The 19,985-nt window shown below is 40.7% G+C and overlaps 1 protein-coding gene across 1 annotated transcript in view; it reads right to left on the bottom strand.

Moving 5' to 3' along the window:
• lrfn1 (leucine rich repeat and fibronectin type III domain containing 1) overlaps positions 1 to 19,985 on the bottom strand; it is a 128,877-nt gene that overhangs the window by 5,735 nt on the left and 103,157 nt on the right. The window lies entirely within an intron of this gene.

Below are 19,985 nucleotides of genomic sequence, written 5' to 3'. Positions count from 1 at the left end.
TGAATGATCACAGCACCGTTTTTTCAGTATTAGGTAACTACATGCCATGTACATTTCCATCATATCACAAGGCCTGTGTGTTTTTCTTGCTCTGAATTCCACACAAGGATGGAGAATTAAAGGTAGAAAAGGGCACTTGTCAGCAGTGCTCAAGGACTTTTTTGACCTTTTCATACTCTCTGCTCTCTCTATGCGTCTGAAATGTACCGCAAAATTGGACAGAAACCTGTCATGTAAATCACAGCAACAAAAAGCAAAAGGTGAAAACGGAAATACAGCTTGTTTTCGGGTCGAAAAGCCGGCGGAGGCACAGAGGATGTTCCAATTCTCTGATTCTCATTTAGACGTATCGATTTCAGTCTGGGAAAGAACACGCCTGTGGTGACAGGAGTAAAAAGTGATCCTTTGCTATAATAACCATAAGAGACCCCAGTGGATCACAAACGGTGATGTGCTGCTGATCCCACATTGAAAGAGGTTTGAGCCTTTTTGATATCCATCTCGATTGCTAATGCCTTAAGCTCCACTGTTTATGAGAGAGCCTGTTAACGTCGATAGAGTTATGCGGTGACAGGTGACTTTTCTTTTCTGGGGCTTAAGAGAAGGACTACAGCCCACCACATCCAGACCCATAGGGCGACACGTTTAAATCCCCAACAGATCAATTGTGTCAATAAAAAGCAATGTCTCTTTTTTCACAGGTCCATCATAATCATAATAAATAATTCACCCAGGCATGAAAAGCAGTTGTTTTTATGCTACATTCAATTTGTCACGACTCATTCTAGAGCCTCTATATCTACGTTCCACCAAGTGGCGATGACGTCCATTACGGCACCGATTTTGACCCCCATTTGGCCTACAGCAAAAAGCAACAATCTCACAACAAGCCCTGAATCAAATCAAAATTGATTAAAAAGAAAATATGGAATATTCTAATTGCCACACGTCAAATGTCATGGCAGACACAAGCTCTTTTCCCCAGGCTTTACCTTATTTAAAAAGACTCACTTCTTCAAGTAAACAAAGTAAACAAACATGGTCTGATAAGAGTAGTGATGCATGTTCCAGACTTTGAGAGAAGTGAGAAATTGTGAGCACATTGCTGTCGGTTTACATCAACATGCGTTGCATTTGACAGCCAGCAATGACAAATCCCAGTTGCCTTTTTTTTCTCGTTTTCTTGCACATGCATGCACGCACACACACACACACACACACACACACACACACACACACACACACACACACACACACACACACACACACACACACACACACACACACACACACACACACACACACACACACACACACACACAGCTGGCTGGCAACTGGGCAACAGGGCATCTCGTTAACTATTAAATACTGCTGTTCAATCAGGGCTCTCATTAAAACCTAGGTTTGTATGATGCCATTTTCTGAAGGAAGTATAAAAAGCTAGAAGACAAGTTCAGACCCATGGGATAGTTTCTTTAATGTTGGTTGATAAAATATCTCAATACTTGCAATTGTATTACTTCTACTTCATACTACATTTCGTCAGACCATTAGACTGTATTTAAGAAAATCACTGGACTCAAACCTTGGCTCGGCTTGTGTTTACAACTCCCTCCCTACTTTTCGGGACTCTGCCGGCTTAGCCATAACCTCTCTGAAATAAACCCACCTTAACCATTTAAAATTTAGAAACATTTCCCCAGTGCAATTTATTCAACAACAAAAACAGTTACACATAGTTATTTTCTGTGCTCAGTCACATTTGAACTGATGTTGTTAAACCATTTCCATGTGTGAAAGCAAACATTAGAAAAATTTCCCAACCCTCCAGAGAAAATTGTATTTATTGTTGGCACAGTGTGCCTGCCTTGTCTAAATTAATTCTCCAAATATACTTTGTTTCAAAATGTAGGGAGAGCTAAAACAATGCAGCAGGCTACAGCACTGCAGGTCATACTTCCTGTTAAATAAGCTCCTTTATATTAGAGCTCCAGTAGCTCCAGTAGTGTGAGAGGATTTGCACAATGCTGTGATCTTTGATCCAAATTAAATTTGATATTGTTAAATTTCAATATAACGGCGGTGACCTTGCTTAATTGTGTTAGTTTTCAGATGTTAACTAGGCCACAAAGCTGGCGGTTTCTCAGAGGACCATCTGCGCCAGAGCATTTCCTGCCCCGCCGTCGAGGATACTCTATTGATCTCTCAGCATCTCAGGGAGGAGGTGTGGGGGGGAGGGGGGGCTTTGTTGCCACGGCAACTCTGATGTAGAATGTAGGTCTTTGAATTGCATTAAAATTATGTTGAGCTGGCCGGATAAAAAGCACAGCTCTAATCATAATGGGTGGTGAGAAGTAAGGAGGCACGTGAAACAATGTACGAATGGCCCGGGTAGATTAAAAGAAAAGGGCAGATCATTCTCACGTTTCTATTTCTGTTCTATTGCATGTAATCAGCAGAGGTCACCAAGTCCTTATGTAGACACCAAGAGGGAACATAGGCTAAATTTAAGTTTAGGTTTTCTTTTAATATTGTTTTTTGTGTGTCCAGTCTTTTTTCGTTTCAAGTCATGCAGGAGCAAGGGATTATTTAGCATACATTCTTTCTTTTCTATTAAGAATAGCTTGTATTCATTCACATACTGAATTTGGAAACTTAAACAACCAAAATAAAAGTCACACATACACTAGATGCAAACAATGATTCCTAAGACACTTATACTTACATTATGTGGATGCTTACAGATATACTGTAACTATGCACTTACTACGGAGCTATGACACATCTGCACAGTCTTTGGGTTTGAGATATTTAGAAAAAGCTTCTTCAGCATTGTGACAGGTAAACTTTATTTGCAAACTCAATCTGAAAACTGTCAGACAAGCATTATAATCCATTACAGTCAAAATGTGAAGATTGGACCCCCTAAGCCACCCAACGGTGAACCTGACATTCAACACTATGCTCAGGTTTTCTAAATTTGGATCCATTTCGCAGCCTAAAATCCATCAAGCTTGAATTGACATTTGTTGCCGTTGGCTACAAAGGACTGAATCGCTGCACGTATGAATGGCAGACCTGCAAAAAACAACCTGCATATGAGATCTGAGCTGCATAAGGCATGGAATTGGTGATGGTGATAAAAACATAGCACTGATAAAATGCCACACCCTGCTTTTGTATACCTTCCAATCTAAATATCTTTATATTATTACTCTAGTCAAGGGTTAAACATTGTATGAGTCTGAAGAATAATTATCCAGGAACAGTAAATTGACAGTTAAAATAGTCCCTAACCCATTAAAACATCTGCCAATACAGAATCCTATATACGTTTTTTTTCTGCCTCCATAGTACAGCTTAAAATGCACGTCAGACTTTGTAAAGACATTTCAGATATATTTGACGGTTAAGTAGCTCTCCCTGTGGACACTAATGAGTGATGACTCATCTGTATTAGAGGTGTATACGAGTGGGTGCACGGGAAACAAGCCTGAATATAAAACAGTGAATTGAAATGCTGGAAAAAAGCTGCTTGTTATCTCACACGCCCTGTGAGATAACAAGAGGCTTTTCTTTTTCTCTTTTTTTCATGGCAGTGGCACTGACAGGGAGAGGGAGATGTTTGACGTCTTCGAAGGCAGTTATGTACTGAAGGGGAGGTGTTATTGTGCCAGAATGTCAGAGATTATAATTGTATATCGTTTAATGTAAGCAGGATTGTCAAAACCCTTTTGTCTTAGCCGAGTTTTCAACGTGTTATATTTTGAAGTCTGAGGTACAGTGTGGCCTGCGTTGCTTGTACTGGTTGTGTTGAGGTTTGTTTTATCCGCTTGAGCAGACATAATATGCTGTATTTAGGTTTGAGGGTGGTTAAACCCTGTACCAGTGGGAGCTGTCCTTCATCCGACAGTGTGGGGGCTATATTGACTCTTAAATGAATTGTTTTATCTCAAATAGAGGTCGTAAAATGTTCTGCTGAAGATCGAGCCTTGTGGGAATTGTCCTCTTACTTTGGACACTTAGACCAAACTAGACAAACATGCTTACTCAATTGACGGAAGGATGAATCATTAAGAGTTATGATAATCGATTGCTATCAAGTGAAAATACCAAAGCTTGGTTAGTGTTTGGTTCCAGCTACGCAAATATTTTCAACCTTTTTTACTCTGTTTACCATTGTGAATAGAATAATTCTGAGTTTTGGTCTGTACATTTTTTAAGATTTTTTTTATTTTTTAAGATTGTTTTGTCTTTTTTTAACCTTTTTTAGAAGAGATTCCCGGGCTGGAGTCGAACCCGGGTCTGCAGCTCCGGCAAGGACTTTTGCCTTCATGGTACCGTAGGCACACTACACACCTTGGTCCGTCAGTTTGATCAAAGGAGGCTAATGAAGACATGACCTTGGTGTCAGGGAAATTGGACACTTTAATTGAAAAAAGCATTGATTGATTTATCAATAATAAAATAATCATTAGTTGCAGACCTTACTCGGGATGTTCTTGCAAAAAAATGTAAATCACATGATGACAGTGGTCCTATCAGAGAAAGAAAACGATCTTGAATAGATCACAGTTAAAGCTGATCCCGATCCATCAAAAAAAATTGGCTGAATCGTTTTTGATCCCTGTTCCTAAACACAAATACTATTGTTGATGGTTATCCTTCACCAACATACAAGAGACAATAGTGAATAACTATATTTACATTCAAGTGCCATTCTGCACATTGCATGTACACGTGAGCCCATCACAACGATCAGCCGCCCACAAAACAAACATGGGAGAATACATAAGGAAAAAACAACCACATATCTACATATCCCTCTGCCTGCACAAGAAGATAAAAACATATGAACAAACAAAGAAAGCATTCAATGCCCAAGAGGAGAAAACAAAGAGGAACATAAACTTAGTAAGCCTTCAGGGCGTGATGAACTTAAAAATGTTCTTACACAGCTTCATAGTAGAGCTCTGTTAGAATGATCCGCTTCTCACTTCTAAATGCCTCAAAATAAGACTCTGTGGAGCATCATAAACAATGCAGTAGGCGGAAAGATGCCTCAAAAAGCTTGTCCTATTTTCTGACTGTGAAATGACTTCTTCATGCACAGCTTCCAGTTTACACATATCACAGGATAAACAGCTGCAAGGATGATGATGCATCTTCACGACTTTGGAAGAAGTCAAGAAGAAAAAACGTTTGTGCTTTTGCACCTTCTCATTTACACCCACATGGTGTTGAACATTTTAATAAGGGGATTCATGAAGTCTCCAGGATATTCTCTGAATCAGAAAGAAATAAGGGCTTGAATTATTAAAATCAATGGGACCTATTATGCTTTTCGGTCTTATAAATGTTGTTACAATGTCCTATGTTCTTGTTAAACTATACCAAAGCTGTTTTAGTTGGCTCTGCACCGCTCTGAATGCGCTATTACAGGAGGTTTTTTCTAACTCTAGCTCACTGTGATCCGGATCTTTCTATATGGTCATGCTGCTGCAGGCACAGCACTGAGGGTATGTTCACGGCACTTCACAAAGCACTGTTTTCTCAACATGGGCCAGTATGACAGTGTTTTAGTGGTTAAACTTTTTTTTGGCTGAAAATGAAAATAATCGTTAGTGGCAGCCCTGGATTAACGTTAAAGTAGCAGTTAGTTGAAGCTCGAGCAAACCTTGTAAGTGACATTGACAACGTTGAATATACACAGTGCCAGAGTCTGTCCTTACCTAAGAAACACATCTGCCTGGAGCCAATGCTTCGTGAGGATATTTTCTGGACATGATTTAGTCAGGGAACCGTAAACGCCAATTAGAAGGCTCAGGCGGTGAAATGCTAGCTGCCCTTGTGTGACTCTTGTCAAGATGCAGGCATAAATATTGACAGCCCGGGTTCATCGGAGTCAGCTCTGTCTCCACCAGTGTACGCCTAATACCAGGCTCCACAGCCCCTCGGAATTCAGGTCGCTTCTCATCAAGCGGGATGGGGTGGGTATCGTAGTAAACAGGAGGAGCATTTGCATATTATAATTATGTCAGCAAAGACTGTCTTTTCAATTACAACCCATTTAAAATTTTTAATTCTTGAGAAGCACAAACTATTGCAGCTCCTTAAAATGTAGCTGTAGGAGCTTCCCTAAACACCATTTGAGAACATCAGGTTTACATTTGCACTGTGGACATACTGTATAGCCTTGTTGTTGAATGAAGTTGAAGTTAAAATGATAGAAGAATTTTTGAATTCTAGATTCTAGATAATAGTAAAGAAACATGAACAATAATGCAAAAACCCTGAAAATATTCCTATTTTATGGAGGCTGAAACTAGTAAACAATTCAAATGATTGAGCATGTCACCATTTGTTTAAGAATTTAAACACATCAGTCAATCCTCACAAAGAATATGTTATATGATGCTCCCTTTATACGTCAGACCACTCAAGTAATCAAAGGGGGAAAGTATCCTGATTTACATGAATGACATGTGAGTGCTTCTCCATGTGAAGTGATTGTTTCCTGCTGTTTGAGTCTCACATGCTACGTTTCCGCACATATCTTGTGATCACAGCACATTCACTGAATTATTTGCCAAAATAGTCTCATTAATCACCAGCACCATATGATGCATAATAGAGTAATCAGATATGGTCCTGTTCCGGTCAGTCCACTTTATGCAAAAATTGCCTCCAATACTACGTTAGAAAAATAGAGAGAAAAAGAGAACACCCCCAAACTCTGACCGACTCCCATATGTTAGCGGTCACGATTAATCGAATAAATAAAACATTGCACTGCCCTCTGATTTACAATGGCCACTTGCCTATTTTAGATTTGCCTTAAGAGGTTTTGCAAAGCTTCACACCCAGAGAGGAGGAAGCCAGCATTTTAACTTTCACCCTTTGGATTGAGGACACCGCAGCAATTTTGACAAAGATGAACTGTGTGGTTTCATGTGTAATGACATCTGTGCTAGAAGAAGATGTATACCCTTTAAATAAAGTAAAGGTATCGATGCCACTATTTAAAAATACTGTGTTACAGGTAAAAGTATAGGATTTAAAAAAAATATATATATAGGCATATATATATACACTTAAATACTTATTTAAATCACCTCAAAATTGTACTTGATGCCTGAATAACCTAGCCTTGAAATCCAGACATTCCGCTGGCAAATCCAATTTGCCAGTTGGACTGGGCACGATCTATTGAAGCTCCTTAACTATGTCAGAAAATTCGGAGTTGCCAATCAAATCGTTCCATCTGATATGGGTGGGCCAGAGCCTAATGTATGGTGCTCTGGGGCGGACGTAACCGGATGATAACCGTGCTGGGCATGCACCGTCGAAGCCCTGATGATAAACAACAAAGGTGGCTGCGGATACGTTGTTTCAGTTTGAAACGGCTTTAGCCTCGACACTATTATGCTTTTTCCTCTTTTCTGACCTATTAATGCTGTTATACTGTTATACAGTCATTCTAAATGATGCCAAAGTGTCAGATAATGACATACATGCATTTTAGATAAATTCCCTGCTTACTGTCTGGGGTTGCTGCCCATCGCGGTGTGAGTCACACAAAGTGGATTTTCCATGTATGGTCATGCTGCTACACGCTCAGACATGTCCCTGCCCTGCCCTCCCCATGCCTGTTCAAATCTGCCTGTGCTCACACTGCAGTCCGCTCAGTGTAACATGAAACTAGGAGGCATGCCTGTTGCTATCTCGCGTGTCACCATCTCGTCAGATTTTTACTCCGCCTCATTTCCTCTTACCGAAAAAGGACATTGATGTGACGTTGGGGGAGGGAATTACACCCATCTAGCTGACGTATACCTTCGGGGCAAAGTGAGGGCCAGCGGGCGGCTAGCTGTCACTCAAGAGGACGCGCCTCTAATTATTCGTAAATTTTAACCTCCAATACAATAAAAACTAGCGTTGGATAAAAAAATTCACCCCCCTCAGTGTTGTCATAGAGATATGACCTAAACATACAGACTAGAATGTTTTTTTGGACCAGGCCGTAAACAGGTTTAATAATGCCGTGAAAACGGCCTATTTAACATGGGAGTCAATGAGAAATTGCCCTGTTTTGGTACCACCTCTTATGGCGCTTTTCCACTGCATGGTATCAGCTCAACTCGACTCGACTCAACTCGCATTTTTGGCGTTTCCACCGCAATTTCATGGTACCTGGTTTTGGTATTGCCTCGCATAGGTTCCAAGCGAGCTGAGCCGATGCTAAAAGGGGACGTCGGCAGACTGCCGCCCACTGATTGGCCAGAGACTACGGCTGCATTCTGTTGTAATAACTCTACAGGACTTTTCGAGTGTATTTTGTCTCGCCGCATGCAGCATTCTCTGGCTCTCTTTCATTTGATTTGCATCACAGATCCGAAAAAACTTAATTAAATGCCAGTTGTGTTAGTTATTGGAGATGTTACTTTAAACATACTGTACACGACAGGAGAGGAGACATGTTGGGCAGCTAGCCTATAGTAGCCAACTGGGACAGAAATGATAGCGCGCGATTAGTGGCCGATTCACTCACCGGGACACCAATCCTCCCTTTTAATAGCCCGTCGCAATATTCTTCTACTTCTATTAGCAAACAGATACAAGGGGGGTATTTCTTCCATCTGTATTTTTGGCGGTTGGTTCAGTTAATAGAACAAAAACTGCTCGTAATTTCTGCTTTGCTACTTGGCTCCGGAGTCGGCTTTCTACCCTTTGTATGTCGACCCCGCCCACGTTCAGAAGGTACTTTTTGCAGTGGAAAACCACCCGTGCTGCTAACAAACCAAGTTGAGTTAAAGCTGGGGTGGAGGATTTGTGGAGAAAATGGCAGCTCATGTTAATTTTGACCAATCAGAAATCACATACAGTCCCCTCCATAAGTATCGGAACAGTGAGGCCAATTCCCTTATTTTTGCTGTAGACTGGAAACATTTGGGTTTGACACCAAAAGATGAATATGAGACAGTAGCTCAACATTTCAGCTTTCATTTCCAGGTATTCACATCTGGATCTGATACACAACTGAGAAGATATCATTATTTGTAAAGGAACACCACATTTTTAGGCGAGCAGAAGTATTGGAACAGATAGACTTTAAATAAATTAAAGTGAATAAAACGTACTATTTTGTCGCAAATCCTTTGCTTGCAATAACTGCATCAAGCCTGTGACCCATTGACATCACCAAACTTTTGCATTCTTCTTTTGTGATGCTTTTCCAGGCTTTCACCGCAGCCTCATTCAGTTGCTGTTTGTGTTAGGGGGTTACTCTCTTAAGTCTCCTCTTTGGCAGTTAAAATGCATGCTCTATAGGGTTTAAGTCTGGAGACTGAGTTGGCCAGTCTATAACCTTCCACTTCTTGCCCCTGATTAACTCCTTTGTTGTGTTTTGGATCATTATCTTGCTTCATGATGGAGGATCTTCCAATCAGTTTGGTTGCATCTTTCCTTAAATTGTCAGACAAAATGTTTCTGTAAACTTCTGAGTTCATTTTGCTGTTGCCATCATGTGTTACATCATCAATGAAGAATAATGAGCCCGTCCCAGAAGAAGCCATGCAAGCCCAAGCCATGACAGTGCCTCCACCGTGTTTCACAGATGAGCTTGTATGCTTGGGGTCATGAGTAGATCCTTTCTTTCTCCAAACTTTAGCCTTTCCATCACTTTGGTAAAGGTTCATCTTGACAACAACACAGTAACACATGATGGCAACAGCAAAATGAACTTAGAAGTCTACAGAAACATTCGGTCTGCCAATTTAAAGAAAGATGCAACCAAACTCATTGGAAGATGCTCCATCATGCAGCAAGATAATGATCCAAAAAAACTGCAAAAACAACAAAGGTGTTCATCAGGGGCAAGAAGTGGAAGATTTTAGACTGGCCAAGTCAATCTCCAGACTTAAACGCTGTAGAGCATGCATTTTACCTGCTAAAGAGGAGACCGAAGGGAGTAACCCCCCAAAACAAACAGCAACTGAATGAGGCTGCGGTGAAAGCCTGGAAAAGCACCACAAAAGAAGAATGCAAACGTTTTGTGATGTCAACGGGTCACAGGCTTGATGCAGTTATTGCAAGCAAAGTACTTACGACAACATATTACGGTTTATTCACTTTAATTTATTTAAAGTCTATCTGTTCCAATACTTTTGCTTGCCTAAAAATGTGGTGTTCCTTTACAAATAATGATATCTTCTCAGTTGTGTATCAGATCCAGATGTGAATACCTGGAAATGAAAGCTGAAATGTTGAGCTATTGTCACATATTCATCTTTTGGTGTCAAACCCAAATGTTTCCAGTCTACAGCAAAAATAAAGGAATTGGCCTCACTGTTCCGATACTTATGGAGGGGACTGTACCACAGCTTTAAGTCGAGTTGAGTCGAACTTTCCTTACTTACTCCAAAACACTGCATTTCTAAAGTATATCTAAATCACAAGAAACAATACTGAATGATTACAAGGGCTCGGCTAAAGTTTGTCCTGTTTATTTCTGAGTAATTCTGGGAGGTAGCATGTCCTGACATCGACAAACATTTGACAATACACAGTGTGGGTTGTGGCTCTTTTCTCACTGTAGCTGTTACACTTGACACTTTCCCTAGAGATCGTTGAAGAACAGTTGACATATTTGTCGTAGAAGAAAAAAAAATAGAAGAACTGACGAACAAGCCATGATAAAAGCAGGAGCTGCTGGAAAACAATACGAGGAATACAGACAGTGGCTCTGAATGACGGCCAGCTTATGGGATTTTCTTTTATTTTCTAGGCTTAGTTATTTTAAAATCCAGAGACAAGAATCTGTGATGTACAAATACTGTAGCAACATGATCGTCTCGTCTATATGTTGTTTCTGCATGTGTTCCCATCCCATGTAGTGACAGTTTTTGTTATTTTTCTCATTGTTTGTCCTCTACATTTTCCATTTGATCCACATGGCTACTATTTTGATCCAAACCGTAGCGAGTCAGTGACCTCTTGCCCTGTGCAGACGAGTTGAACGGACCCTGTGAAAAGGTGTGTTATGGTGCCACTATGTGCTACAGTGATCCTGAAGAAATCACACTTGGTTTTAAATCCGCCTCCCAAGGTACCTTATACACTGCAACGATCCCGCTCTGTATTACAGTATATACGCTCGTTATGTGTTTCAGACTCTGCCAAAAAGCTGATTTACACTGCAGAGAGAAAATGTATCAAGTGGCAGAAATTAAAACCTTTCCTGGTTGAAATACACTGTAGAAATACACAGCCAGGCATTGATCTGTCATTAATATAAACTGTTGCAATGTTTTGAAAATGGATTCAAGACCAGCTTGTTCTGTAAGAAAGGAACTGAAATAAACAATGTAGACCATCTGGATATTACACAATACATTAACAAACAATTAATGCCTTCAAATCGCTTACAATAAGGCAAAGATTTGGATTGTCTGTGAACCCAAAAACAAATGTTTACACACACACACACACACACACACACACACACACACACACACACACACACACACACACACACACACACACACACACACACAGTATTCCAGACCCAATGTGGTTATTGTCATTAAGAGTAAAACCACAAATACATCTACATAGATAGAGACAAAACATTTGGTACAGATATTCATGGTTTCCAGATGATGCATCCTACTGTGAGCTGACTTTCCTCCTTACTGCAGCCAATTCTCCTGGCTTATGCTCGTCGCCATCTTGTGAGATTTTTTACTCCGCCTCACTCTTCTTGCCGAAAAAGGGCATTGATGTGTAGTCGGTGGGAGGGAGATATGCCCATCTAGCTGACGTATACCTCCGAGGCAAAGTGAGGGACAACGGGTGGATAGCTGTCACTCAAGAAATTGCGCCCCTAATTATTCATACATTTTAACCTCCAAAAGAATAAAAACTAGCCTGATATAAAAAAAAATCATCAGATATGACCTAAACATACAGACTAGAATGGTTTTGTGGACCAGTCCGTAAATTGGTTTAACAAGACTGTGAAAACAGCCTGTTTAACAAATGAGTCAACGAAAAATTGCTCACTTTTGGTACCACCCCCTAGTGGTCACTGGAAGGTACTGCAATGTATGTCACTTCTGCATTGGATGCTGAAGTGGATCGCTGTGGTTGGGGTTTGGGCTGACCCCATTCATCATTTTGTTTCTTAAATCAGATACAAAGTAAAAATCCAATGGGTCCCTTCTACTTCATGACTACAGTAACATCTAATTAACAGAAACAATTGAGATTTATTACCAACGGGATCCACGTGAATAAATCTATTGTTAAGACTCGCAATAATGAAAAACTCAAACAGCTCTAATTGATATAGAAGACAGTGGCCCAAATCCACTCAAGGCTGTAATACTTCTGAATTTGTGTTACAACCTCAGCAGCTATGACTGCATGTGACTCACGCGTTGCACATAAATAATGGACTGCACAACTTCAATTTGACACACTTGATAGGATGTGCAACGCAGGTTTAAATAGAACTTTCTGTCAAATATATACAGAGGGTATTATATCACAAACACACGACGGGGCGTCTGAGCTTCACTAATCCCATCTATGCGTCCAATAAAGCACCTTGCAATGTCAATAGATGCATACAGTACAGTGGGGCAGTAAATACACATGAGGTGTGGATGTATCTAGAGTTGGCTTTGTACCAAGAAGAATGTGAAAAGAAGTTGGAAAAAAACACCTCTTCCAATGTCATTTTATCACCAGATACCTGTCATTATGTACCAGTTCATTTAGGTGTTTACTATGACTTTACAAAGAAAGAAAAAACACTTACATTCTGCACCACATGTTTCAGTAAAACTATTCATACTGGATTAGCATTTGCATAGATGCATTTTTTGTGCATGTTTTTTTCTACCATCCTGACTTGTTTGTTTTTGTTTGGGGCTTACCATTAAGATGTGTTGTAGTCATTTTGGTCTTTTCTCATCTTGTCTTAAAATGTAATCCTTAGAGATAATTCTAGTTCAACCTGGCGTATGTCCCTTAAATGTGGCTACTTTGGCTCAATGTGAATAGAGCTAGATTCTGTATTGAATTTCAGACAGACTCAGAGACAAGGTTTTGAAATGATTCATGTAAAAACAATGTATGTTTGGGAAGCTGTAGGAGGCTTGCAGTGCTTGCCCCAATTTATGTTTCCACAAATCTCTACAACAGAGTTGGAGAGTGCAAAGTTAGCACACAGCCCATATAGCCCCAATAGACACATTTATGGGAAACCTGCCAGATTAAAATAAACTGAAATTATCTAAAATAATTACATTATGACCCAAGTCTGCATCCTTTATCTACAAGCCACACCTGCCAAGTTCAAACAAATTCCATGTTTAAAAAAGGTCTGATACGCATGATTTTCTGACTGAATTAGATAATTATTTGCCATTTCTGCCACCAATTACAGTTATATGGGGAACTCAGGTCAACACATTAAATCCATGACATATCGGTATAATTAGTAAATTTCTGAATGGAATGTTTAGGATGACAGTAGACAAGCTCATGACACATTTTATGAGACCCTAGACACAAACCTGTCAGGCCTGTTATTTTCGACTGAATGGCATATTTAGCTCTCGCTTATCAGTAATTTAATTACTTTTTATCTATATACTTCTTTCTATTACCATGAACAAAGTTAATATATCGGAATCTGCACGAAACATTTTACTCTTGCTCTAATGGAAAACTTGATTAACTGCTGTGCTGTGTAACATAGTAAATATCTTGCTGTATCTTCAAACTGGCCAAAGGAAATAACTGACTTAACTGATTAAGATGAGCCTGACATTCCGATCCCTGTCTCTTCACAATATTATAACTTCTATCAAATGTTCACTTTCCCTTGAATAGTTTTTTAGGCCTGGAAAGATATTTGGTGTAGGCTAACTGCAATTTGATAATACAAAATAGATTAGGATTTATCTATTAAAATGTCAGCGATTCTTTTTTGGAGAATTCATTCGGGAGAATGCCCCCTTTGTTTACCCTTTGTTAAACCAGTTTACAAAGCCTAGGCTGTGTATACACACCAGGTTTAATTTTAAGCTCATACACGGTATGGACATGTAGCGGATCATAAGGAGATATTCTCTCAGTTTGACAACAAGCATAAGCATTCTACACCTTTAATGGACAGCACACATTAAATACTGTACAGTACTTTACCACCAGCTAAAGGATCATATTCATGGGTCATTGTGCTTGTGCCTGTAGAATAAATAATCGGTTCACAACCTGTTTGATAAAGGTGGCATTGTCACCGCTAAATTAGCCGCTGAATCAAATTGCAGTCCAAATGCTATCAAGAAACAAATTAGGAAAATCAGAAAACATTCTGTGGGACTGAGCCAAAAGAGCTTTTGTTGTTGGTGGTGGTGCTGCCTTTCTATTGGGGAACACACAAAATTAATTCAAAAAACCTACATCAAGCATTTTCTACATAATCAATGTCTCCCTAATGACGGCTGCTGCCATATTCAATGCAGACGTCTGCTTCACTCAGAAAAATGGTTGGTAAATAATACCGCTGCCTTGAATTTGAATGCATTCTCAAAAAGGATGTTATGATCATTTCCTAGGTTTGATCTGAAACAGAGAGGGCAGCGCGGGAGCTGGCGTGTCTTTGTTTTTCGGTGCGACAGTGGCTGGCATTTTTCTTCGTCTATTTTCACAGGGTTAGTGTGGGTTTCCTCCAGGTGTGTGACCTTTTCTAATTAAATGTATTCCAAAGACGCACACATTACACTTTCTTATTAGTGGACTAAGTAACAGTTTTTTTTTCTTTTTTTTTGAGTTACAGATATCATTGATTTCATGTATTCTGACTGATAGTATTCACATGCTGCTGGAGACAGGCACTGAGAATGAACTGAATGAAGCCGCTAGGATGAAGCAGCATACAACACTAACACTGAATGTGATTGAGATGAAAAATGTACTGCCTGCACTAAGACATACCATAATCTTGTGCAGCAGGCCAACCTGCTTAGTGCCAGCCATTAGTGCACTTTAATGTAGGTTTGTCCATGCCACTTGGCCTTAACACCACAACCAGGCATGCTCATTGTACTGCCAGGGCCACTTACAACATCCCGGCTTCATGTGCAGTTCCTCCTCCTCCTCCTCCTCACTCTCCTCTTCCTATGAGCCAATGCAAATTACAGTAACAGCTTGGACGTGAGTACAATCTCAAGTGGTGCGAGCTGGGCTCCGTGGCGACGCATGCAGGCAGATGGAAGCAGAGAGTCTGCCAGGCCTCGCTATGGGGCTCCCACTCTTTCTCCAGCATGCTAGACAATGGAGGGAGCTTTGGGCTCACAACCAGCACCTCGTCTGCCACTATCATGCAGCCTACTCCCTTACAGCTGTATCTGGTAAGTGATATGAATGAATGGATATGAAAGGGGGCACCTGTCATGGCCTTGTTTGGACAAATGCACACATGGACACTGATAGCGACCACATTACAACCACAGCCAATTACAGAGCAGAGGGGGGAGAATTGAGGAACGACAACCAGACACAAGTCACATGTTTTAACATAAGAGGAGGAGTAGGTGCTTTCCTCTGTGTCTCTGCTCAGCAGGTGGTAAAGGCCTTTCCCTTGAGCGATGGTAGATATCCAAGAATAGCTGTTTAAATTTACAACCTTTTCTATTTGCATAAAAGATCCTATCTGAATTTCTTTTGCATATTAAAAGAATATCTTTTGATCTCTTAAAAAAAGCACCATATATAATTAATTCATGAAATTCCACTGAATACATCACTACTTCCACAACTGTACTTGTGCGTCAACCATACAACATCCATGCACTATACGCGGCAATGAAAAAATAACTTGAGACTAGCTGAGATATGTTGTTGGTTGCCTCAGGGACAATGTAATTCATTCTCAGTGCTTTCATCTGTGTCATATAACTTTTAACCATTGTCTCTAAACTTAGAGACAGTGGAGATAAACGAGGCAGAAGTGTTTGTTGCTCTCTGTAATGTGTGATGCTTCCGCAACGGAGAATGAAAAGATACAAGAACTGTGAGTAGAATAATGTTCTGTGCTTACGGATACCCTTTTATTTTTAGGTTAAGAGCCCGCCTCTTTGGTTTCAAGCAATGCAGTAAGACTAGTGATACATCAAAAAGTAATGCACCTTTTTTTTCTTTGAGTGAATGAGCCCCAGGCTTTACACTTGCTTGACAACACAAATGAGATGCTCTCTGTTTTGCTTCTCTGGGAGAGAGACTTGTTTGTGCTACCAAACACTGATTGTGCTATTCCCGGCCATTAATGTAAATGGATTTTTAAACTCAGTAGTATTCCTTGTAACTAATAAGTATGCCTACGCAATAAGGCAGCAACTCCATGTGTCATTAACCAGGCTTCTGAATTTATTAATCTTCTGATGTTGCTCCGAGACAAACAAATGTGCCTAAGAGCAGTTAAAAAAAACACCTTCCCTCTCCTGTATACACACATTACAACAAATAGCATACAGGAATATGATGTTTGAAGAAAATCAATAGACTGTGAGTCAGCTGCGTGTCAGAAGAGGCTGTCTAAATGACTCAGGCTCCAATGTGTTCGCCAACCCTGAGTACAGCTGCACTAACAAAAAGATATTTGACTGAAGGAGAGATAGAGAGAGAGAAAGCGCCAAGACACTGAGCTCAACTCCCCTGGAGCTACACTTCTATTGTTTCTGACTTGCGCTCGCTCGCAAGCATGCAGGTGTGTTTGATTTTTAGCATATTTTCCCTTCACTGTGATGCGAAATAGCATAGACTGAGCCGTATCAAATTCTCAAAGCCCTTGTTATTCCGCGTGGTGGATGACATGGCGTGCATGGCTTGATTTGTTCGGTGGATGATTAGAGCTGCAGTAACAAGAAGATGATATCTCATTGAGCAGACATGGGGCTGCAAACCTCAAGAACACTTGGAGCTGCCACTCGACACTGCCTGTCACCAACCGCCTTCCTTACTTGGTATTCCAGGAAACACTGACGGCTAGACTCAGATTTCTTTGACAAGAGAAGCAGACCACAGATATCAAGACAAGGGAAGGGAAGGCGCACAGAGCCACCACTGGAATTTTGAATATATGAGGGTAATAACTTGACCTCCTCCTCACTCTGCCCTCAATCCCTGATTAAAAACATGTATTCACCACCTACTTACAGAGCACCATTTTCTCAGTTGTAGTACCATCATTTTTTGGTTTGTTTGAGCTGAGATAAACTAGTGGAGAATGCTTGATGTTACGCCTCTTAACGCCTTCTAACTTGACACCGAGGATTAAGCTACACTCTAAAAAAAAGAGCTGGGCAAAGACGTACGAAGAATACACACAGGCCGAAAAAGTTGCAGTACTTTCACAATAAGAATAGTTTTTTATTTGACAGGAAAAGGTAAATTCCATTATCTTAAAGAGGATTAATCTAACTCGCCGGGAAATTATTTTCTTTTTTGTAAAGACAGAAACAGAACAGGATATCGCACACACAGTGCACAAAATATGCATAGTTAAGCAGGGTGCATGACCGTTGTAGATGCTGCTGCTTGTTAGGCGTACGACGAGTGGGGGAAGGAAACACTGGAGGGAACAGCAGTTATGCTCAATTCAGCAACACAAGCTGGGCTAATTAGCATTGCCCTGTCATTGCGTTTTTTAACTGGAGGAGGACAAGTGGGAGCCATCATATTTCTTTGTTCTCCGGCCCTGTGCTGTGTGATGACCCCTGGGGCTGCAGAAACCACAGGGGCGCGACCACACAGGGTCAGAGGTACTGGCAAAATCAGCTCACCTTCCAGCCGCCAAACTGCTCAAGGGGAATCACCTAGACCTTTTTTCCCTGAAAGTACGCCTTCAGCAAAATACACCCACCGGCAGCAGCAGCAGCAGCACACTTGATCAGATACGGCGCGGTGACATTTTCAGGATGCAAAACCTTCTCCGAATACACCAGGCAGATGTTAAGGGGGATACAGGTACCTGGTGCGCTTAACAATTATTCTCGGCTGACTGCTCCCCGAAGAAGCACCACGGATCATTAACTCTATCCTCTTGTGTATCGAGTTTTAATTAATAGTTTCATGCTATATAGTGTACAACCGAAACACGAAAACTGTGTTAAAGTACTGTTGCAGCATTTTGAAGGGTTTTATGATGGCCCATTTCCAGTTAGTTGGAGAAGCAGTCAATTACACCACCACTCCAGATCGAAGGTTTTTCTACAGCACATGGGTCAAATCAAATGGGTGGGGTTCGCCTATTAGTCTATGTAAAGGTAGGAAAGTTATTCACATGAGAGTATTTTTGCAGCCTTCAATGTTTTCCCGACTAATTGGATGGATGTCGAACAGCGAACAGGAGAAGGCTGTGTCGGACAGTTGAGATATGGTTCAGGAGTCTGTACGCCAAAACATCCAGAGGGCACACACAAGGCTGTAATTTCAGATGAGGAAGGCATGGTGGTATTTTATAGCTAATATATCTCTGAGCATATTATTTTACTGCCTACCTGTTCAAATCAAGATGAGGAAATAGAAGAGATGATAAAAACGGTCAAATCTGGGGCGCCCTTAGCTCAGTTGGTAGGGCGTGTGTCCCCCCCCCCCCCCGGGCCGGGCCCAGCAGCAGAACCGGGTTCGATTCCCGCCCGCGGTCGTTCTCTGCATGTCACTCCCCTCTCTGCCCCATTTCACCTCTATCTCTCTGCACTATCAAATAAAGCATAAAAATGCCCCAAAAAATATAAAAAATAAATAAATAAATAAACGGTCAAATCAATAGGTTTAATAAAAACATGCAGCGAGTGGTGGAACCAGTCCTCTGTGTCCTTAATATGCCTCGCGTTTTGCCTTTCAGGCTAGATACGAGTTCCCATACCTTAGTAGTGGAGATCATTGGGTTTGAGAGAAAGACTGTAGGCACTGCTCAAGGCTGAAAACAATACTACTCCACCCTTTTTAACAATGCACATACATATAGTCATTTTTTTTATAATACTTGCATTATTATGCAAAGCATGAAAACTTGTTTCAACATTAATATCTGTTGTATTGATATAAATGTTTTTTGTATTGAAGAAACTCAAAACATTTCTTCACACACTGCATCACTCTCATGAACAGTTAAGTCAGTGTGCTGTCAGCAAACATACCTACAACAATAACCCTGTCAAACCAATACATCTACTTTACTTTACTACTTTACTTTACTATTTTTGCTATAACATGTAGATATAACCACTACCGTCAAAAAGGCTGTGTTTAATGTACATAACCAGCTACTTTTTGCTTTGTGTATAAAGTCGCTTACTACAGCATTACAATATTTATCTAGCTCACTCCCATCCACTCTTGCACTGTTTGTAACCCTGTAGATACTGTATGTTGTTTACATTTGTGGTGTATATGCATTGTTCATTTATTCATCATAGCTACTCATCTGTGCGTAATGGTCACGTTTCTGTGAACTGTATATCTGCCCAGCTTGAGTGTTTGGTAATGTAATGCTCTTTGAAATATGTTTTAGCACATTCAGAGCCACAGGGAGCCTCAGTCAGATCCTGTTGTTTGGCTTGACATACCTGACCATTAAATCTTTCTCTGATTTGACAAACTCCAGAGTCATGGCTATTCAAACTGTGTAAAACAAACACTGGCACACACACACACACACACACACACACACACACACACACACACACACACACACACACACACACACACACACACACACACACACACACACACGCGCAAATTCGACCCAGTTCAGCTCCTGCACCTGTAGTCTACCATCGTTTGTGTAATAAAATAAATCCCAACGGTGATCCACTGCATCTTCAATTTGCTTATGCATCACTGCTAACACATCAGTTTTAGCATCGTCGCAGGAGCTGCCCCCGCTAAAGGCGGAGCTGTTCTGTGCC

Source organism: Ammodytes marinus, assembly GCF_949987685.1.
Source record: "Ammodytes marinus genome assembly, chromosome: 3".
In the NCBI taxonomy this organism is placed as follows: domain Eukaryota; kingdom Metazoa; phylum Chordata; class Actinopteri; order Uranoscopiformes; family Ammodytidae; genus Ammodytes; species Ammodytes marinus.
This window is presented reverse-complemented; position numbering and strand designations above follow the sequence as displayed.